This window comes from Rhinoderma darwinii, chromosome 4, assembly GCF_050947455.1.
Source record: "Rhinoderma darwinii isolate aRhiDar2 chromosome 4, aRhiDar2.hap1, whole genome shotgun sequence".
Taxonomy (NCBI): domain Eukaryota; kingdom Metazoa; phylum Chordata; class Amphibia; order Anura; family Rhinodermatidae; genus Rhinoderma; species Rhinoderma darwinii.
The window spans coordinates 170,705,751-170,728,773 of NC_134690.1; the positions used below are offsets into that span (position 1 = coordinate 170,705,751).

General features: G+C 42.2%; 1 protein-coding gene and 1 long non-coding RNA gene across 2 annotated transcripts in view; one reads left to right on the forward strand and one right to left on the reverse strand.

Moving 5' to 3' along the window:
• Positions 1 to 23,023, reverse strand: part of RPL35A (ribosomal protein L35a) — a 283,976-nt gene that overhangs the window by 253,795 nt on the left and 7,158 nt on the right. The gene's annotated exons all lie outside the window — the stretch shown is intronic.
• LOC142759560 (uncharacterized) overlaps positions 1 to 23,023 on the forward strand; it is a 57,947-nt gene that overhangs the window by 603 nt on the left and 34,321 nt on the right. The gene's annotated exons all lie outside the window — the stretch shown is intronic.

Consider the following 23,023-nt stretch of genomic DNA (forward strand, 5'->3'; position numbering starts at 1 on the left):
GACCATTACTGTTTATTAATTGGTTTGAAATATCATGGTGTGTAAATGGACCTTAATCCCTTCCCTCTTTAGCCACTTTTGACCTTCCTGACAGAGCCTCATTTTTCAAATCTGACATGTTTCACTTTATGTGGTAATAACGTCGGAATGCTTTAAGCTATCCAAGCGATTCTGAGATTGTTTTCTCGTGACACATTGGACTTTAAGATAGTGGTAAAATTTGGTCGATACATTCAGTATTTAATTGTGAAAAACACCAAAATATAGTGAAAATTTGCAAAAATTAGCATTTTTATCAATTTAAATGTATCTGCTTGTAAGACAGGCAGTAATACCACACAAAAATGTTGCTAATTAACATCCCCCATATGTCTACTTTAGATTGGCCTCGGTTTTTGAAAATCCTTTTATTTTTCTAGGACGTTACAAGGCTTAGAACTTTAGCAGCAATTTCATACATTTTCAAGAAAATTTCAAAAGGCTATTTTTACAGGGGGCAGTTCAGTTCTGAAGTGGCTTTGAGGGCCTTATATATTATAAACCCCGAATAAGTCACCCCATTTTAAAAACTTCACCCCTCAAAGTATTCAAAACAGCATTTAGAAAGTTTCTTAACCCTTTAGACGTTTCACTGGAATTAAAGCAAAGTAGAGGTGAAATTTACAAATTTCGTTTTTTTTTTTTGCAGAAATTCATTTTGAATCCATTTATTTTTGTAACACAGAAAGTTTCACCAGAAATATGCAACTCAATATTTATTGCCAAGATTCTGCAGTTTTTAGAAATATCCCACATGTGGCTGTAGCGTGCTACTGGACTGAAGCACCGGCCTCAGAAGCAAAGGAGCACCTAGTGGATTTTGGGGCCTTGTTTTTATTACAATATATTTTAGGCACCATATCAGGTTTGAAGGACTCTTGCGGTGCCAAAACAGTAGAAACCCCCCACAAGTGACCCCATTTTGGAAACTAAACCCCTTGAGGAAATTATCTAGGGGTACAGTGAGCATTTTGACCCCACAGGATATTTGCAGAAATGATTGGAAGTAGGACGTGAAAATGAAAATCTACATTTTTCCCAATAAAACGTAGGTTTAGCTAATTTTTTTTCATTCCCACAAGGACTTAAGGAAAAAAAGCACCACAAAATTTGTAGAGCAGTTTGTCCCGAGTAAAACAGTACCCCACATGTGGTCATAGACTGCTGTTTGGACACACGGCAGGGCTTAGAAGGGAAGGAACGCCATTTGACTTTTGGAGCTCAAATTTAGCAGGAATGGTTTGCGGAGGCCATGTCGCATTTGCAAAGCCCTGAGGGGACAAAACAGTGGAAACCCCCCACAAGTGACCCCATTTTGGAAACTACACCCCACAGGAAATTATCTAGGGGTATAGTGAGCATTTTGACCCCACAGGATATTTGCAGAAATGATTGGAAGTAGGACGTGAAAATGAAAATCTACATTTTTCCCAATAAAACGTAGGTTTAGCTAATTTTTTTTCATTCCCACAAGGATTTAAGGAAAAAAAGTACCACAAAATTTGTAGAGCAGTTTGTACCGAGTAAAACAGTACCCCACATGTGGTCATAGACTACTGTTTGGACACACGGCAGGGCTTAGAAGGGAAGGAACGCCATTTGACTTTTGGAGCTCAAATTTAGCAGGAATGGTTTGCGGAGGCCATGTCGCATTTGCAAAGCCCCTGAGGGGACAAAACAGTGGAATCCCCCCACAAGTGACCAAATTTTGGAAACTACACCCCATGAGGAAATTATCTAGGGGTATAGTGAGCATTTTGACCCCACAGGATTTTTGCAGAAATGATTGGAAGTAGGACGTGAAAATGAAAATCTACATTTTTCCTAATAAAACGTAGGTTTAGCTAATTTTTTTTCATTCCCACAAGGACTTAAGGAAAAGAAGCACCACAAAATTTGTAGAGCAGTTTGTCCCGAGTAAAACAGTACCCCACATGTGGTCATAGACTGCTGTTTGGACACACGGCAGGGCTTAGAAGGGAAGGAACGCCATTTGACTTTTGGAGCTCAAATTTAGCAGGAATGGTTTGCGGAGGCCATGTCGCATTTGCAAAGCTCTGAGGGGTCAAAACAGTGGAAACCCCCCACAAGTGACCCCATTTTGGAAACTACACCCCTTCAGGAAATTATCTAGGGGTATAGTGAGCATTTTGACCCCACAGGATTTTTGCAGAAATGATTGGAAGTAGGACGTGAAAATGAAAATCTACATTTTTCCCAATAAAACGTAGGTTTAGCTAATTTTTTTTCATTCCCACAAGGACTGAAGGAAAAAAAGCACCACAAAATTTGTAGAGCAGTTTGTCCCGAGTAAAACAGTACCCCACATGTGGTCATAGACTGCTGTTTGGACACACGGCAGGGCTTAGAAGGGAAGGAACGCCATTTGACTTTTGGAGCTCAAATTTAGCAGGAATGGTTTGCGGAGGCCATGTCGCATTTGCAAAGCCCCTGAGGAGACAAAACAGTGGAAAAAATGTTTATCACCTATACACTAATTGTTTAACTAAAAAAAAAAACAAACATGTTTTGCTGGCAACACATTCCCTTTAAGTTTATACAAAGAGAGCTGCCCATATGTTTGAATGCATTTTAAAGCAGATTCTAGAGAATCAACTGGGGATGATAGTGAAAGTATAATGTCGTCTGCATATAATGATATAGTATGGGTTCTATTGCCGATTCGTATCCCATGGATGTTTGCATGTGTTCTTAAAAGTTGTGCGAATGGTTCCATGGATAAGATAAACACTAGTAGGGATAAAGGGCATGCTTGTCTAGTGCCATTGGTAATTTGAAAATCGGATAGAACACCATTAGTATAAACTCTGGCGGAAGGATTTGAATATAATGCCTTAATAGCCCTAAGTATAGCCCCGTTGAAGCCCATTATTTCAAGAGTAGAAAAAGCATATGCCCAATGAATGCGGTCAAAAGCTTTTTCCGCATCAAGAGCTAACATAACCGATGGAGTATGTGACTGTTCAATATGGTGTAATAAATTTAGCACTCTTCGAGTATTGTCTGAAGCTTGTCTGCCCTGTGCTAAGATCTTTGCATAAAGTTTGACGTCTGTGTTCATTAATGAAATAGGACGAAAATTCTGAGGAATATCCATGGGTTTGCCCGGTTTGGGAATAGTTACAATTAAAGCAGATTGGTTTTCTGTTCTCATATTTCCAGATGACATATCCTTCTGAAAAAATCTGCTCATATAAGGAGTTAGGATACTCTGTAGTGACTTATAATACATATTGGAGAGTAGGGCCGGCCCTAAGATAAATGGCACCCTGTGCAAAATGATCTTTCGGCGCCCCACCCCATCATTAAGAAAAAATTAACCCATAAAAAAATTATAATGCCTCTTTAGTGCCCCCATACAGTATAATAATAATATTTAATAATATATTACAACCCCATCAAGGAGACAGTATTTTGTCCTCTAATTGTGCCCACAGTATTATGCCACCTGTAGTACCCCTACACAGTATAATATCCGCTTAGTGCCCTCACACAGTATAGTGCCCCACTGTAGATTTTGCCATATAGCCTCCCTGTAGAAAGTGCCATAATCCCCCACCTCCTTTTTGTAGATCGTGCCATACAGCCCCCCCCACCTCCCCCTTGTAGACAGTGCCATAAAGTCCCCCACCTTGCCCTTGTAGACAGTGCCCCCAAACAAAAACAAAAATTGTACTCACCTAGACCCCGTTCCCATAACAAACTGAGCTGCTCCATGACTGGTTCCTGTAGCCTAGTAGAGAGTTTCCCAACCTTTTCGGACTCGAGACAGCACTGGAAAAATAAAATTTCCTCAGGGCACCCCTACCAAAATTGTTTCGAGAAAGACAGAAAACGGCTAAGAACAAGCACTACACTCGTAGGGTATGTTCACACACGTTTTTTGTAAGGCAAAACAAATCTGCCTCAAAATTCCTTCAGGAAGTCACAGCGTTGTGTCACCTTTTTTTTGTGTTTTTTCTTAAGCCGCTGAAGCGACAGTGACATCAGGGGAAACTCCTGAAGCGGAATCCCTGTCCACAGCGTTGCAGATGCTGTGACCGTCGATTCCACTCCAGGAGAAGCTCCTGTCGTCTGTGTCCATGACGTCATTGGCTTCTCCTGTTTTTACTTTTGATCAAGTGGGCGTTGTGGAGAGAAGTGTATGACACTGACCAATCAGCGTCATACACTTCTCCCCATTTATTTACTTTGCACATAGTGATCCTGCGTTATTCACTATGTGCAGTCACATACACACACATTAACGTTACTGAAGTGTCCTGACAGTGAATAAACATCACGTCCAACCAGACGCCTTCTATCTACTAGCGCCACTGAAGCTCCCTGAAGGAGCGGAATCCCCATGTGACCGGGGATTCCGCTTCAGGAGTTTCCCCTGATGTCACTGTCCATATATGGACAGAGACATCAAGCAGCGCTCCAGGAGCGGAATCCCCGGCCACATGGGGATTCCGCTCCTTCAGGGAGCTTCAGTGGCGCTAGTAGATAGAAGGCGTCTGGTTGGACGTGATGTCTATTCACTGTCAGGACACTTCAGTAACGTTAATGTGTGTGTATGTGACTGCACATAGTGAATAACGCAGGATCACTATGTGCAAAGTAAATAAATGGGTAGAAGTGTATGACGCTGATTGGTCAGTGTCATACACTTCTCTCCACAACGCCCACTTGATCAAAAGTAAAAACACGCTCAGTTGTCTATTAGGAAAGTCATTAGCATAAAGCTAAAATAGGTCATAACTTGGTGAAAATAGATTGTTTTTCTAAATAAAAAACACTGCTGTAATCTACATTACAGCGCCGATCACATTATGTACAAGATAGGGCACTTATAATGTGGTGACAGAGCCTCTTTAATAAACAGTAGACTGAAGTGTCATCTATTTTAGGAGATACTAATAATAAAAAGACAGATACAAAAATAGAACTCTCAAACCTACTGCAACAATTTAAACACTTAACTATTAACCCCTAGGCACAACTGTACGTCCATGCGGCCAGTGTCTTAAGGCACATGGACGTACAGTTACTGCGTGGTTCCCGGTGCACACTGTCGGCGACAGTGTGCACCGGGAACCGGGAGGCCCGCTGTCCCTGACAGCTGACACTCCACTGTATGCAGATCAGTGGCTTATTTCCGCTGATATTGGCAATTAACCCCTTGATTGCGGTGATTGATTGCAATAGCTAGCATGGCAATCGGAGGCCAAGTAATGGCCTCCGTGTCTGCCATGTACGGAAGCCTATCAGGATCAGCCTCCTGATAGACTTCCTGTCAGAGTGACAGGATGTCACTGCCGTTCGCGATTCACACTGTCGATGACAGTGTCTGTGACAGTGTCGGCGACAGTGTGCATCGAGAACCGGGAGGTCAGCTGTCCCTGACAGCTGACACTCCACTAGTTGCCGATCAGCGGCTCATTGCTGCTGATTTTGGCAATTAACCCGTTACATGCGGGGCTCGATTGCGATCCCCGCATGTACAGGGTTTGTAGCACATTAGCAGCCCCCATGCAATTGTGGGGGCTGCTGATGCTTGTGATGGCACCCGGGGGCCAGACAACGGTCCCCGGGTCTGCCATGTATGCAAGCCTATGAGGATCAGCCTCTGGCTGGTCCTCGTAGACTAACTGTCAGAGTGACTGTGACGTCACACTGACCATTGGAATACGTTACACTACCTAGGTAGTGTAATGTATTCTAGCAGCGATCAGAGCTGCAGGTAAAAAAAGAAAGTGTAAAAAGTAAATAAAAAAAAAAGTTAATAAAAATGTTTTACAAAAGTGTAAAAATAAAAGATTTTTTTTTTCCTATAATAAGTCTCTTATTATAGGAAAAAAATGAAACCGTTAAAAAACAGTACACATGTTTGGTATCACCGCGTTCGTAACGACCCAATCTATAACACTGTAATGTTATTTTTACCGCACGGTGAACGCCGCAAAAAAACAAACTAAAAACAATGCCAGAATCACTATTTTTTGGTCACCACCCCTCCCAAAATATAGAATAAAAAGTGACCAAAAAGTCACATGTACCCGAAAATAGTACCAATAAAAACTACAACCCGTCCCGCAAAAAACAAGCTCTTACACCGCTTTTTTGACTGAAAAATAAAAAAGTTACGGCTCTCAGAATATGGTGACACAGAAAATAAATTATTTTATAAAGAAGTGATTTTATTGTGCAAACGCTGCAAAACATAAAAAAAACTGTGGTATATGGTATCGCCGTAATCGTACCAACCAGCAGAATAAAGTACAATTGTCATTTATAGCGCATTATGAACGGCGTAAGAAATAAAGAATTTAAAACGCCAAAATCACTGTTTTTGGCCACCAAAGCTCTAAATAAAATGTAATAAAAAGTGATCAAAAATTTGCATCTACCAAAAAATGGTACCAATAAAAACTACAGCTTGTCCTGCCAAAAATAAGCCCTCACACCACTCAATTCATGGAAAAATAAAAAAGTTATGGCGTTTGGAAGGCGGGGAGTGAAAAACTAAAATGGATAAGCAAAAAAGGATCAGTCCAACAAAGGTTAATTAATTTCTATTAAAAAAATAAATTATTACCACATGTGGGGTATTGTCATACTCGGGAGAGATTTCGCTACAAATTTAGGGTGACTTTTTCTCCTTTATCTCATTTTCACGGCCTAATTCTACTAAATTCTGCAAAAGACCTGTGTGGTATAAATGCTTACTATACCCCTAGAAAAATTCCTTGAGGGGTCTAGTTTCCAAAATGGGGTCACTTTTGGGGTGTTTCCACTATTTTGTTCCCACCAGGGGGTCGCAATCGCGACATGGCACTGAAAATCAATCCAGCAAAATCTGTGCTCCAAAATCCAAATGGCGCTCCCTCCCTTCTGAGCGCTGCCGTGGGTCCAAACAGCAGTTTATTACCACATATGGGGTATTTCCGTAATCGGGAGAAGATGCTTTACAAATGTTGGGGTGAATTTTCTTCTTTATTCCTTGTAAATATTAAAAATGTCTATGTTTTTTCAGAAAAAAAGTAGATTTTCATTTTCACAGACTAACTTCAATAAATATAGCAAAATACCTGTGGGGTCAAAGTGCTAACTATAACCCTAGATAAATTCCTTGAGGGGTCTAGTTTCCAAAATGGGGTCACTTTTGGGGAGTTTCCACTGTTTTGGCACCACAAGACCTCTTCAAACTCGACATGGTGCCTAAAATATAATCTAAAAATAAGCAGGCCCCAAAATCCACTAGGTGCTCCTTTGCTTCTGAGGCCGGTGTTTCAGTCCATTAGCACACTAGGGCCACATGTGGGATATTCCTAAAAACTGCAGGACCTGGGCAATAAATATTGAGTTGTATTTCTCTGGTAAAACCTTCTGTGTTACACAATTTTTTATTACAAATGAATTTTGTCAAAAAAAGGAGAAATTTGTAAATTTCCCCTCTACTTTGCTTTATTTCCTGTGAAACGCCTAAAGGGTTAAAATACTTTCTGAATGCTGTTTTGAATACTTTGAGGGGTGCAATTTTTAAAATGGGGTAATTTATTGGGGTATTCTAATATATAAGGCCCTCAAAACCACTTCAGAACTGAACCCGCCCCTGTAAAAATAGCCTTTTGAAATTTTCTTGAAAATGTGAGAAATTGCTGCTAAAGTTCTAAGCCTTGTAACGTCCTAGAAAAATAAAAGGATGTTCAAAAAACGATGCAAATATATACACATATGGGAAATGGTAACTAGTGACTATTTTGTGTGGTATTACTTTCGTTTTTACAAGCAAATACATTTAAATACATTTAAATTTAGAAAAATGCACATTTTTGCAAATTTTCTCTACATTTTGGTATTTTTCACGAATAAATATTGAATTTATCGACCAAATTTTTTCACTATCATAAAGTACAATATGTCACGAGAAAACATTCTCAGAATCACTTGGATAGGTAAAAGCATTCCGGAGTTATTACCACATAAAGTGACACATGTCAGATTTAAAAAAAAATCGGCTGTGCCACAAGGCCAAAACAGGCTGCGTCCTAAAGGGGTTAAGCAATCTCTAGCCTGATGGACTAAAATCACATTGGAGCAATATTTATCACAAATTATAATTACAAGAGGTCTCAGAATGCAACTCTTTCCAACGTATGACTTGAAAAAACCTGGTCTAAAGGAGAAGTGGGAAAATGCTATAACCAATTGTTCGAATATCCTTATGAACATCTTAATAGAAGATGAAACTTTCACCCTAGAAAATACAGAACAAGATATTAACAAGACTGTCACAATATTAGAAGAGCATAAAATGTACCCAAATTTTTAAGAAAAGTTCCAAAATACACTATTACAAATAGATAAAATTGAAAATAAAGGAGAAGAAAAAAACGTAAATATACTAGGGACCAAAAAGATTACAAATCAGGGCAAATTTATGAATGGAAAAATAAATCATGTAGACAAATTAAAAATATAAATACAGGATTCAAACCATCTATGAAAAATTCAGACATACAGTAAGTGAATCTGACTTCAGTGATTTGTCAGGAGCGGAAACAGATGAAGATCAAACTAAAGTAACTGGTTATAATACTACCCGCTATGAAGTTAATAGATCAACTTCTAACCATAGCAATCCGTTTGAATCATTATCATCTTTTTTAAAAGATCAACAGAAATGGGGATACATTGGATGAGAAAGGGGAATTAAATATTACAGAGGGAGAGGCAAAATTAATTCAAAATAATGAATTCAGATAATTCGATGCAGATTATTAATCTGTCTAAACATACATTAACAGCTGCCCAATCCACAATTCTAAAACGAGGTTTTAATCTGTGTATATCAACCAAGTTGAACAAATTAGAATTTCTAAAAGATCTTCACTTATTTGATCGAAAGCTAGTTTTCAAAAAAATCTATGGTCAAAATTACAGTGATAATGAAAATGTAGCAACCACTTTCAATGAAAATAAAAGGCACTTGAACTTGAGAAACTTGAACTTGAAAATGTGACAATAGGAGTATCACCAATAGAAATGGAGAAAATAATAACATCTAAATTAAAACCGAAATCTAAAAGTATGCCGTCACTAGAACCCTTTGGTAACAAGGGATATATTAAAATTACCATGACACGATGTGAGCGAAAGTATCAGCCAAGAGGAAAGAATTGCATTGGGTGAATTAAAAAACATGAATGATGTATTATTCAAACGTTCGGACAGGTGCGGCAATGCCGTCATTTGGCTGAAGGATATGTACATATTAGAGACTAAGAGACAACTTTATAATAAATCATGTTATAAATTATGTTATAAATCCTTATGGGGAGATCCTACTGCCCAATTTCTAACTAAATATGAAAAACTCATAGAAGATGGATTTAATAAAGGAGCCATCACTAAAAATGAATGTGCATATCTGAATTTTATATGATACCTAAGGTTCATAAAAACACTACCAAACCACCTAGTAGACCCATTGTGTCTGGCCTTGGATGCTTGACTGAAAGATGTAGCCAACGGCTAGATAATGAACTTCGAGGTTTTGTTCATTGCCTTCCATCTTACATAAGAGATACAATGCATATATTAAAAGAACTAGAAGGAGCCAATTTAGAGGAGGATGAATTTCTATCAACATGTGAAGTTGAAAGCTTGTACACAAGTATAAAACATGACCTTGGCTGTAATGCTGTGGAATCCTTCTTCTCTAAGGAGGAAAATCGTAGTCCAGTTAGAAATGATTTTATCATGAGAGCTTTCAAATTCGTTCTCACACGAAACTAGTTTGTTTTTGATGGCCGTTTTTTTTTCTCCAAGTACAGGAAACGGCAATGAGCGCAGCATGCTCACCAACTTTTGCAAATGTATTTCTGGGCTGGTGGAAGAAGGAATTCATCTTTGAGGAGAGCTTTCAGCAATATATTGATAGCCTGACCATATGGAGGCAATACATTGATGATATCTTCTTTATATGGAAAGGTTCGGAAAGGGAATTATTAAACTTCTTTGAGAAATTAAATATGAATAACATCAATATCATTTTTACAATGAAAAGAAGACAATAAATTCGATTTCTGGATATTAGAATTGGAATTGATGGAAAAAATGAAATCCAAACAAAAATCTTCATAAAAGAGACTGCTACTAATAGCATCCTCGATGCTAGAAGCGCATATCTCAAAAGAACCATAAACGGTATCCTAAAAGAAGAATTTTTACGCTTAAGAAGGAATTGCTCAACATTTGAGAGCTTTAAATCAGGGGCACAAGAATTAAAACAACGACTCTTATATCGGAATTATTCAAACAAATCAATAAAGAGGGCATACAATCAAGCTCTACGTACAGACCACTCCAAATTGCTAATTGTTAAAGAAAAACAGCAGGATAACAAGATCAGATTCATCACCACATATCACGATCAATGGGAGGTTTCCATTCATGGAACCTCCTTCAGCTATAGAAAAGGAAAAACTATTGGTAGCTAAATTGTTAGAAGTCACTTCCGTAAGGATGAAATGAAGAAAAAAAACAAATACGCAGGATTCTACCCATGTGGCCTATGTTCTGCCTGTAGGATACTCACCAAGAAGAAGTCTTTCATTGAAAGCTCAGGGAAAACGTACTACATAAAGGAATACATCAACTGCACCACAAAAGGTGTAATATATGCCTTGCAATGCACATGTGGATTTTATTGCATAGACAAGACTAGTCATGAACTAAGAACTAGGATTTGGGAACATATGAACAACATAAAAAAATATGAAAAGATGGAGCTGAATCCAAACGAACAGGGAAAATATTCCAACCATCACAAGTAGCAAAACACTTTAAATTATGTCATAACTCTAATTTAAAGGAAATGAAAGGCTGGGCAATCTGCCACATGGACTTAGGTATCCATAAAGGAGATCTAGATAATGAAATGTCCGTGGCTGCGTGCTGTCAGCTCCAACCTCCCCCTGACAGCCGCAGCCACGAGTCGGCAAGCGCTGGCCCCAGTCTCCTCAGGAGACGCCAGCGCTCGCGTCCACTCACCTCTGCCCGCTCTTAAAGGGGCAGCGCGCGCACCGGACCTCAAGGATGAACTTTGACCTGTGAGTACCCTGGACTATAAGAGGGGTCCAGCCCCCTAGTTCTATGCCTGAGCGTTGTTGTGTTTCTTTAGTCTGTCTATGAAAATGGTCCCCTAGTGTTTCCTGCTCCCAGTGTTTCCTGTTCCTGTAACCTGTATCCTGATCTAGTGCCGTGCTTGCTATTGTCGTGCTGTGCTGGATTGCACGCCTGTCTGCTTCTCCACGCCTGACGTCCACCAGCTGCCTAGTTGCTGCCAAGCTACTGTCCGTGCTGCCACAGGTACCCTATATACTATAGACTGTGACCTGCGCCCTGTTGGCCAGCTGCCTTACCGCCAAGGCGGTACGGCCCAGTGGGTCCACAGACCCTTCGTGACAGTACGCTCAGGCCATGGACCCCGCTGGTTGGTTCAAAACAATGACGACGACACAGGAGATGCGAGCGGAAATGCTGGACCTCCGGTCCCGACAGGACCAACTCCAGGCGTTGAACATTCTTGCGCGTCGACAGGAGGCACAAGCTGCCGTCCCTCCTACTACATCTCCTGGCAATGTGGATCTTCAGTCTACACCTCTTGGCAGTATTGACCCACGTGTTTCTTTGCCACTTCCTGACCGCTATGATGGAGAAGCAAGTACCTGTCATGGTTTTCTTAATCAATGCCAGATCCACTTCAGCTTGTATGCTAGGACATTTTCGTCTGATGGTGCCAGGGTCGCTTTCATCATTTCTCTCCTCACCGGAAAGGCTCTTGCACGGGCAAACCCTATTTGGGAGAGACAAGGACCAGAGACTTCCCTGCCTTCCTCTGGACTTTTCGCATGGTGTTTGAGGAGCCTGGACGGGTCTCATCTGCAGCGGCTACTTTGATTGACCTGCGCCAAGGACACACCTCCGTGAGTGAGTACGCCACCCACTTCTGCACCCTTGCGGGAGAGCTCGCATGGAACAATGAGGCTCTGGTGGCTGCATTCTGGCACGGACTATCTTCCAGAATTAAAGACGAACTTGCCGCCCGGGATCTTCCGTCTACCCTGGATGACCTCATCCTTCTGTCTGCCTGGATTGATATACGAATCCGTGAACGCCTCCAAGAGGTTCAACGGGAGGAAGCCCTTCCTAGTCTAATCCCTACGTTGCAGCAACCCCTGCTGTCCTCAGATGTCGATCCTCCGACGAAGTCGGTAATAACGGATCAGTATAAGTTATCTACCCAAGAGAGACAACGCAGACGCACATCTGGACTCTGTCTTTATTGCGGCCTTGATGGCCATCTGGTGCGCCTGTGCCACTAAAAATCCCAAAACCTAGGGTTGCTTGGAGTGACGACCTTGGGTAAAGATGGACATCCGTATAAATTGTCCATACCTGTGACTATAGTGTCCGACGAGAAAACGCATCAGGTCTCTACGTATCTGGACTCTGGTTCCGCTGCTAATTTTATCCGCAGAGTTCTGGTGGACCTTCTGCAATTGCCCACCACCCCCCTGGAGAGCCCGTTGACAGTTGCTTCAGTAAATGGACTACCTCTGCCAGACCCGCTTTTAGCGGTGACGAAGCCGCTGAGGCTCCAAGTGGGAGCCCTTCACTCCGAACTTCTGCCTTTCTATGTCTTGCCCAAAGCTGTTAACTCTGTGTTGCTGGGCCTGCCCTGGCTCCGTCTGCATGCTCCAGTTCTGGACTGGAATTCTAGAGAGGTTCTTCAGTGGGACCCTGAGTGTCAAGGTCGTTGCCTGATGAGGATTCGTTTGGCTCAGCTTTCGCTGCCTCGGTCATTGGCAGGATTGCCGAGTCATTATGCTGCCTTTTCGGACACCTACAGCAAGAGGGAGGCGGAGACACTGCCTCCTCACTGGGCGTATGACTGCTCTATTGAACTGATACCTGGTGCATCCCTTCCCCGTGGTAGGGTATATCCTCTCTCCTTGCCAGAGACTCTGGCCATGTCTTCCTATGTGAAAGAGAACTTAGAAAGGGGCTTCATACGAAAGTCTTCCTCCCCGGCAGGAGCCGGGTTCTTCTTCGTCAAAAAGAAAGATCGCTCTCTTCGTCCTTGCATCGACTACCGTGGTCTTAATCAGATCATGGTGAAGAATAAATATCCGTTGCCACTGATCTCCAAACTGCTTGGAGCCGGATACTTCTTTGTCAAGAAAAAGGATGGTTCTCTACGTCCCTGCATCGACTACCAGGGTTTCAAGCAGATCACGGTGAAAAATAAGTATCCTTTGCCACTGATGTCAGTACTGTTGATTGTATACGTGGTGCAAATTTTTTTTCTAAACTAGACCTGCGTGGGGCTTACAACCTAATCCGGATTCGCCAGGGCGATGATTGGAAGACTGCATTTAACACCCGTGATGGACACTATGAATATCTAGTAATGCCCTTCGGACTGTGTAATGCTCCCGCGGTCTTCCAGGAGTTTGTGAATTACATTTTCCGTGACCTCCTCTATGTTTGTGTTGTAGTCTACCTTGATGACATCTTGATTTTCTCCCCAGATCCTATGACGCATCAGAGACATGTCCGTCTGGTTCTGCTATGGTTAAGGGAGAATCGTCTATACGCCAAGTTAGAGAAGTGCGTATTTGACAAGGATGCTCTACCCTTCCTGAGCTACATAGTCTCGAATCGAGGTCTCGAGATGGACCCTGAGAAGGTAAAGTCTGTCCTGGAGTGGCCACGTCCTCAAGGCTTCAGGGCCATACAGCGCTTTTTGGGATTGCTAACTTTTACAGGCAGTTTATTCCGAATTCCTCTTCTCTGACTTCTCCCATCTCTAACCTTACTAAGAAGGGTATGAACGCCAAGGTGTGGACTCCCGAGGCTGAGTCCACATTCAACAGCCTGAAGAGTGCCTTCACGTCAGCCTCTATCCTCCGTCATCCGGATGTCTCTCTGCAATTCTCGTTGGAGGTGGACGCATCCTCTGTCGGTGCTGGTGCACTCCTGTTCCAGAGAGGTCCCAAGGGCAAGTCAAGGGTATGTGGATACTTCTCTAAGCTCTTCTCTTCCACAGAGCGCAGCTACTCGATTGGGGATCGGGAGTTACTGGCCATCAAATTGGCTCTGGAAGAGTGGAGACATCTACTAGAGGGCGCAGCTCACCCGATCTTGATTTTTACGGACCACAAGAATCTGACCTACCTCCAGACGGCCCAACGGCTGGAGCCTCATCAGGCCAGGTGGTCACTGTTCTTTGCAAGGTTTCAGTTTGAGCTTCATTATCGCCTGGCCGACAAGAATGTGAGGGCCGATGCCTTGTCCAGGTCTTTCGAGACAGAAGACACCATTGAGAATCCACAGAACATTATCGATCCATCCTGCATTGTCTCGGTCAATCCCCTGCAAATCGGGGACATTCCCCCAGGGAGGACTTTTGTGCGCCTGACTGATAGTGGAAGAATCCTCCGCTGGGGACACTCCTCTAGACTGGCAGGTCACGCAGAGTTACGTAAGACCCGGGATTTGATTGCTCATCATTTCTGGTGGCCCACTCTGCCCAAGGATATTGTGGACTTCGTTTCTTCCTGTGCTGTATGTGCCCAATGCTCCCTGGCAGCATATAGCGATGGACTTTATCACGGACCTGCCCCTCTCTGCTGGATGCAGTGCTGTCTGGGTGGTGGTGGACCGATTTTCGAAGATGGCCCACTTCGATCCTCTGACCGGTCTTCCTTCTGCTCCTCTGTTGGCCAAGTTATTCATTCAACACATCTTCCGCCTGCACGGCTTGCCACATCATATTGTTCAGTTTACCTCGAGGTTCTGGAGAGCCCTCTGCGGACTTCTTGGCGTGAAGTTGGACTTTTCATCTGTCTACCATCCTCAGTCTAGTGGTCAGGTCGAGAGGATCAACCAGATTTTTGAGAACTACCTATGCCACTTCATCTCCAAACAGCATGATGACTGGGTGCAGCTGCTCCCATGGGCGGAGTTCTCCTACAATAATCACACCAGTGAGTCTACTAGGAATACACCGTTCTGCATTGTCTACGGCCAGCACCCACGAATTCCTCTTCCGGTGCCTCATACTTCCGAGGTACCTGCAGCTGACTCCACGTTTAGAGACTTTTTGAAGATCTGGCAGCAGACTCGATCCTCCATCCTAAAGGCAGTGGACCGCATGAAACGGAAGGCTGACACAAGGAGAAGAGAGCCTCCTCGGTTTCTTCCTGGCACTAAGGTCTGGCTGTCGTCTAAGAATATCCGAGTGAGCGTGCCATCATGTAAATTTGCCCCCAGGTTCCTCGGACCATTCGAGGCCCTGCAACAGATCAACTCTGTCGCCTACAAGCTTCGGCTGCCTCCTACCCTCAGGATTCCCAACTCCTTCCATGTCTCCTTCCTGAAGCCAGTGATCCTGAACCGCTATTCCAAGACTCCCAGCCCTGCAGTTGCCTCCAGTGGCCCCTTGGACATCTTTGAGGTCAAGGAGATCTTGGACACCAAGAGAGTGAGAGGAAAGACTTTTTATTTGGTGGATTGGAGGGGCTTCGGCCCCGAAGAGAGGTCCTGGGAGCCAGAGGAGAACCTCAATGCCCCTACTCTTCTGAAGAAGTTTTTCTCTCGCTCTGGTCCCAAGAAGAGGGGGCGTAAGAGGGGGGATACTGTAATGTCCGTGGCTGCGGGCTGTCAGCTCCAACCTCCCCCTGACAGCCGCAGCCACAAGTCGGCAAGCGCTGGCCCCAGTCTCCTCCTCAGGCGACGCCAGCGCTCGCGTCCACTCACCTCTGCCGGATCCCGTAGGGTGCTCGTGCCCGCTCTTAAAGGGGCAGCGCACACACCGGACCTCATGGACGAACTTTGACCCGTGAGTACCCTGGACTATAAGAGGGGTCCAGCGCCCTAGTTCTATGCCTGAGCGTTGTTGTGTTTCCTTAGTCTTTCTATGCAAATGGTCGCCTAGTGTTTCCTGCTCCCAGTGGTTCCTGTACCTGTTCCTGTAACCTGTATCCTGATCTAGTGCCGTGCTTGCTATTGTCGTGCTGTGCTGGATTCCACGCCTGTCTGCTTCTCCACGCCTCACGTCCACCAGCTGCCTAGTTGCTGCCAAGCTACTGTCCGTGCTGCCACAGGTACCATATATACTATAGACTGTGACCTGCGCCCTGTTGGCCAGCTGCCTTACCGCCAAGGCGGTACGGCCCAGTGGGTCCACAGACCCTTTGTGACAGATAATGTGCTCCTAAGAACTGAGATCAACTGGATTTTCAGAATGGATTCCCTAAATCCTAAGGGAATGAATGAAACCTTCAAATTTGGTTGTGTCTTATAACATAATGAAAAGAGCAGTGTGATGGAAGGAGATTCTCTCTGCTGTCTGCGCTCCCCTCTCTTTTCTTATTAATATGAGTCATATTAAAACAGCTTATTAGAAAATACACTTGAAGTGTATATGTATAACACAAGGAAAAATAGATACTAACCTCTGATTTTTAAAAGAACTTATGTCAAATTATCTCATGAAAAAGGGGGCTACCAAATGGATCGGAATGGTAGTAATGATATAGTGGTGATGAATCCATGTGACAAATATAGATGAAGAGCAGCCATATCTAAATTGCCCACTACATAGAAAAAACTCCCCTAATATTCTAGATAACTGTAATAAGAACAAGCCTAGAAATTCTTTCCACATTTTAAGTCACTCCTAGAGATAATTTTGACATACTGTTCTAGTCCGTAAATGTAAAATAGTTAAAATAATTAAAGTAGTGTTATGTAGGGAACTAATAACTTTGAAGACATGTCGTAAAAGATCAGTAGTATAATTGCAACAAGACCATAGGGCGCAAAAATAAAAGAAAAATAAATAAGTAAGGCCCCATGCACACGAACGTGCTTTTATGGCCGCAATTCCCCCGAAAATCCACAGGAGTATTGCGGCCCCATACATTCCTATGGGGCCATGTACACGACCGTGGTTTCCACAGTCCGTGCATGGCCCAGGAGCCCGGACCGCAGAAAGAACGGACATGTCTTATTACGGCCGTGTTCTGTGCACGGCCCGCGATTTGTGGGCGGCTTGCGGGTAACACTCTGCCCCCGGCCTACCAGAAAATCACGGCCGTGCACATGGCTACGGTCATGTGCATGAGGCCTTAAGGAGATAATATGTAAGATTCAATTGCTATTAAATAAGCTACTCATTTGGAGATGTTTTAGCAAAATATCCTAACAGATTAGCAAGTATTTTCATATAAATAGAAACCTTCAATAAAGAATATAAGCAACATAAAATAGAAAGTAAATAAATGTAGCGTCCATGGCCGCAGGCCGTCGGGTTTGCTCACCTCCCGACACGCAGCCATGGATCAGTGAGTGCTGGCTTGCATCTCCTTCGTAGGAGACGCCAGCGCTCACTTCCGCTCCGGTCCGCTGTGTCCCGTAGGGTGCACGCGCTCGTGCCCGGTTTTAAAGGGCCAGCGCATGCATATGTGGACAATCATCATAATCAACTGCAATGATTTCCCGGACTATAAGAAGGGCCCTGCCCTTCCGACCCTTGCCTGAGCGTTGTTAGTGTATCGCATGTCAGTCTTGCAAATGGTCCCTTAGTGTTTTCCCGTTCCAGTTGTTACCCATGCCATGTTTCCTGTTCCTGTATCCCGTGCTGTTTACTTGTTCCTGTGCCTACTAGTGTTGGAGTCGTGTCTACTGTACCTGCTGTTGTTTGCCACATCCTGTGTCATCTGCCACGTCCTCTGTCATCTGCCACGTCCAGTGCCATCTTCCACGTCCAGTGTGATCCGCCACGTCTGGCGTAACCTTCTGCACCCACCTCCATCAGTGCAAAAGCCTCGGCCACTGTCTGGACTATTCAGGTACCCTAGTGCGGAACTTTGTATTGCTGGGGTGCTCTGTTGTTTGGCCAGCTGCCTCCCCGCTACCGCGGTGCGGCCTAGTGGGTCCACATACTCACAGACCGTGACAATAAAGAATAAACACAATGTAATTCAGTGGTACTTGCATAGGATTGGACAGGCGTTCTTTCAATCAAGTGAATCTCTTTGGAAAAAACATGTAACAGGGCCTCTCTTATTGATTGGCCGACAGACCTGTCAAACAGATCCTAAAGTAGAAGCTGATATGCCAATATACATGCCTGGAAGTAGAGAGTAAAAAAACGGACCACCGGCGCTGCGATTATAGTCAGGAAATAAAGACCTTTAAACGAACATCACGGCAAAGTTTTAATGACAGAGGCTACGCGTTTCAACACCGGACTGGTGTCTTCATCAGGCCAATATAAAATGTGTGGTTCAAGCACATTTATATACAAGCAGAAACAGGAAAAAACCAGGAAGAGGGAACAGAGCCCCGCCAAAAACACAGGTCAAAGGTCAGACACATTATAAATAAACAAATAACATGTCTAAAATGTACACACGCTGACTATACAATGATGTTTAGAATTACATATCATATAATCCTTCACAAAATGACATTAGAAATACATTATAAGAAAAATGATCGCCACTAAAACAACATATGGCTACACACGCCGTTTTCAAGCACATACAAAAATACACTTCATATCATTAAAAGCCACAGTAATAACCGTGGCAATGGGTACAAATTCTGAGTATTTGTTCGTAGTAATAAAACAAAGACAAGATTAAGATTAATACGGTGACTGTAGTCCTGAGACGCTGGTTAAGCTTCCCCGGTTTCTAGGAGACCTAGAGAGTACGGTGGCCGAGACATGAGCGCTGAAGTGCATGATGGAACGCACAGAGCTTAGACAACGGGGAAAAAGACGAGTGGTGGACAAACCAACAATTCATTATTCAGGATAGGTAAAAGACTCATTTAAAGCTAAAATCTATTTGAACAAAAGGATATTTATAAAATCCAACGATGATAATGGAGTTTTTCAACAAGGGAGAAAAACAACACCAGACGATGGACCAGAGATTGGAGCACACACAAAAAAGCCAACAAAAAGAAAACAACCGCAACGATCCAGACCAGGAATCCAGGACCAGGTAAGCAAATAATTTGGTTAAAAGTATATGGGGTAAAAATCTATGAATTTAAAATTCCAAAAAATCTTAATAAAATTGATAATATGGATATAAATATTATAAAAATTGTAAAAATTGTGCTGTTGCCAACATAGATAAAATAGGTGACCCTACATGAGCGGGGAAGCTAAATTGGTTGCAGAAGAAAGTAGGGTCTATTCCAAGGATGATTCTGTGAGATCATTCAATCCATTGGGATATAAGGTGCCTAATTTGTATATCCAAAAATGTTCTCGCTGTTTGAGCCTAATAAATCTATCAGACAAATCGACGGATATTTGTTCTATAGGGGTGACTTTAATGTGCGCAAAATTGCAATCATGTTTAGATGCGCAATGTCGTGATACACTTTGTTTTAAAAAACCCTTACTTACATTAGACCTATGTTTATTAATACGGTTCCTTAAAGTCTGTGTCGTACGCCCCACGTATTGCAAATTACATGTGCATTGGAGCATATATACTACATATGTACTCCCACAGTTAAGATAATTTTTGATTGGAAACCTTTCGCCTGTTGATGTAGAAGAATACTCTATTCACTTATTAGTAATGCTGTTACAACAAAAGCATCTATTTCGACCACAGCAAAACGAACCTTTCATATCTGTTACTGATTCTTGGTTTGTCCTTTTAATATTACGCATTTTGCTGGGGGCTATTAAGTTTTTAATTGTCATTCCCCTCCCATCTCACCTGTCCCCTATTCCCAAAACGACTTCTATCACAAGCCTTCCCTCTTTTGAGGTGCCCTCACTCATCAATTTTTCCCCTGCTATTATCTCTAATGTTCCTAAGTCATTGGAATTTATTCCTCAATTTGCCTTCAAGTCATGTGATTTGGATGCACACCTCAGACTCTTCAATCCTATCCCAGATACACCCTTAGACTCAGTCTCCAATTGTTCTATGTTCAATGATTCCATCGACACCACTATTATATCCGCTATCTCACCCACCCTTTTAGATCTCACCACGCATCCATCTCCATCCCCTACCAAAAATCCTTTCCCCTACTCCCAGACCACTCTCCTCGCGACATCTGATCAAATAGGTTCTGTGTCTTTTTTAGATCCTCCTCCTCATCCTCCCATGCCCCCAGTCAATCCCTTTCCCTTCCCTCGGGGACCCCAAAGTCCCTCATCTCTAACCATAAACTCTTATTTCTTGACAATCCCAAAACTATCCTCCAAAAGAAAACTAGGAGTAGATATAGAGGCTGTAGAGGGGGGAGACATCATACCAAAGGTTCTGCCCCCATCGTTTGAAAAAGAAATACAAGTTGATTTAGTCAAAATCTTCAACTTGTCCCAACATATACTAAATGCTGATGAAGTTAGCTTGTTATCCAAAGGGCTTTCATTCTGTCCCACCACATCGCCTGATGGATTCGAACTTTTTATGGATTTAAATAAATTCATGCGTAAATTGAATCTTTTACGCCATTTTGCCATGTCTCCACCACTGATTTTACCTGATCAAGTCACTACAGATAATCCTATGCCAGTTAGGACTAAGCTACAACCCAAATCTTCGTTCTATCCGTTACATCATAGGGGTCCAGCTTTGGAGACCTTCTCCAACCTAGTGAGCACAGAGTTTAAAAACTTGAAACCATCTATTCCCCATAGGGACAATTTGTCTGGTCCTCAACGTAGAGCTTTAAAAATCCTCCAAAAGAGGCAGGATATTATAATACGGTCAGCAGATAAAGGGGGGGGGGGGGGGGTATTGTTATTCAAGACAGACCCGAATATTTCAAAGAAGCTTTTAGGTTACTTTCGGATGAGCAGTTTTATGAGAAACTGAAGTCTAATCCTATTTCTAAATTCGAGATTGAATACAAATCTCTGATAGAGATCGCATTTAAGGACAATCTTCTATGTAAAAAAGAAAGGGCGTTTCTGACTATTCTCTTCCCAACCATTCCCTTTATGTATCATCTCCCGAAGATACATAAAGCTTTGTCTAATCCGCCTGGCCGACCAATTATTTCGGGCATAGGATCATTGACCAGTAACCTATCGCATTTTGTGAATATCCACTTACAACCCTTTGTTTCAAAGTTACCTTCATTTCTGAAAGATTCCACCCAACTGATTAGAGACCTCTTTGAATTACATACTGTCCATGATTTGTCGGATATCAGTTTTCTTACTGCTGACGTGGCTTCTCTTTACACAAATATTCCTCATACACAAGGTTTAGAAGCTATTTCTAGCTTTCTTATAAATGATCCCCGTTTTTCTAACTCACAACCCAATTTTATCATCGACTGTATTGAGTTCATTTTAAACCATAATGTTTTTACTTTTGATGGTGACTTTTATAAGCAAATTAAAGGTTGTGCAATGGGGTCGCGGTTCTCCCCCTCCTATGCCAATCTGTATATGGTGTCCTTTGAAAATTCTTTTATACTGAATGAACATATTTTTAGAGACAAAATTGTGCTGTACAGATGTTATATTGACGACCTGTTTTTTATCTGGAAGGGTGATTTATCTACTGCTAATGATTTTATTGAGTATTTGAATAATAATAGTTTTGGCTTGTCGTTTACCCATACGTTTTCAGACAATAGCATTGACTTTTTAGATCTAACGATTGAGAAAAAGGGTGGCCGTTTTGTAACGAGAACGCATTTTAAAACTGTAGACGTGAACAGCTATCTTGATTTTAAAAGCGCACATTATGCTCCATGGCTTAAAAATGTTCCCTTTGGTCAATATCGTAGGATTAGAAAAAACTGCTCTGATGAATCCTACTTTAATAAAGAATGTGAGATCCTTAATAAAAGATTCCTGGAAAAAGGCTTTCCAAGGAGTCTAGTAAAGGGTGCAGAGTTGAAAGCCAGAACTCTGACTCAGGATGAGTGTATTCAAATAAAAACAACTACTGAGATTTCTAATCAGGTTGAGCGAAACAGCAATTTTATAACGTCATATAATAAAGGTAGTAAATTAATTACATCTATTCTAAGGAAACATTGGCATATTTTGATCAATGATCCTTTTCTGAAACCTCTAATTCCTGTAAATCCTACAATCCCATATAGACGGGCTAAGACAATTAAAAACGTAATAGCCCCCAGCAAAATGCGTAATATTAAAAGGACAAACCAAGAATCAGTAACAGATATGAAAGGTTCGTTTTGCTGTGGTCGAAATAGATGCCTTTGTTGTAACAGCATTACTAATAAGTGTATAGAGTATTCTTCTACATCAACAGGCGAAAGGTTTCCAATCAAAAATTATCTTAACAGTGGGAGAACATATGTAGTATATATGCTCCAATGCACATGTAATTTGCAATACGTGGGGCGTACGACACAGACTTTAAGGAACCGTATTAATAAACATAGGTCTAATGTAAGTAAGGGTTTTTTAAAACAAAGTGTATCACGACATTGCGCATCTAAACGTGATTGCAATTTTGCGCACATTAAAGTCACCCCTATAGAACAAATATCCGTCGATTTGTCTGATAGATTTATTAGGCTCAAACAGCGAGAACATTTTTGGATATACAAATTAGGCACCTTATATCCCAATGGATTGAATGATCTCACAGAATCATCCTTGGAATAGACCCGACTTTCTTCTGTGCCCAATTTTGCTTCCCCGCTCATGTAGGGTCACCTATTTTATCTATGTTGGCAACAGCACAATTTTTACAATTTTTATAATATTTATATCCATATTATCAATTTTATTAAGATTTTTTGGAATTTTAAATTCATAGATTTTTACCCCATATACTTTTAACCAAATTATTTGCTTACCTGGTCCTGGATTCCTGGTCTGGATCGTTGCGGTTGTTTTCTTTTTGTTGGCTTTTTTGTGTGTGCTCCA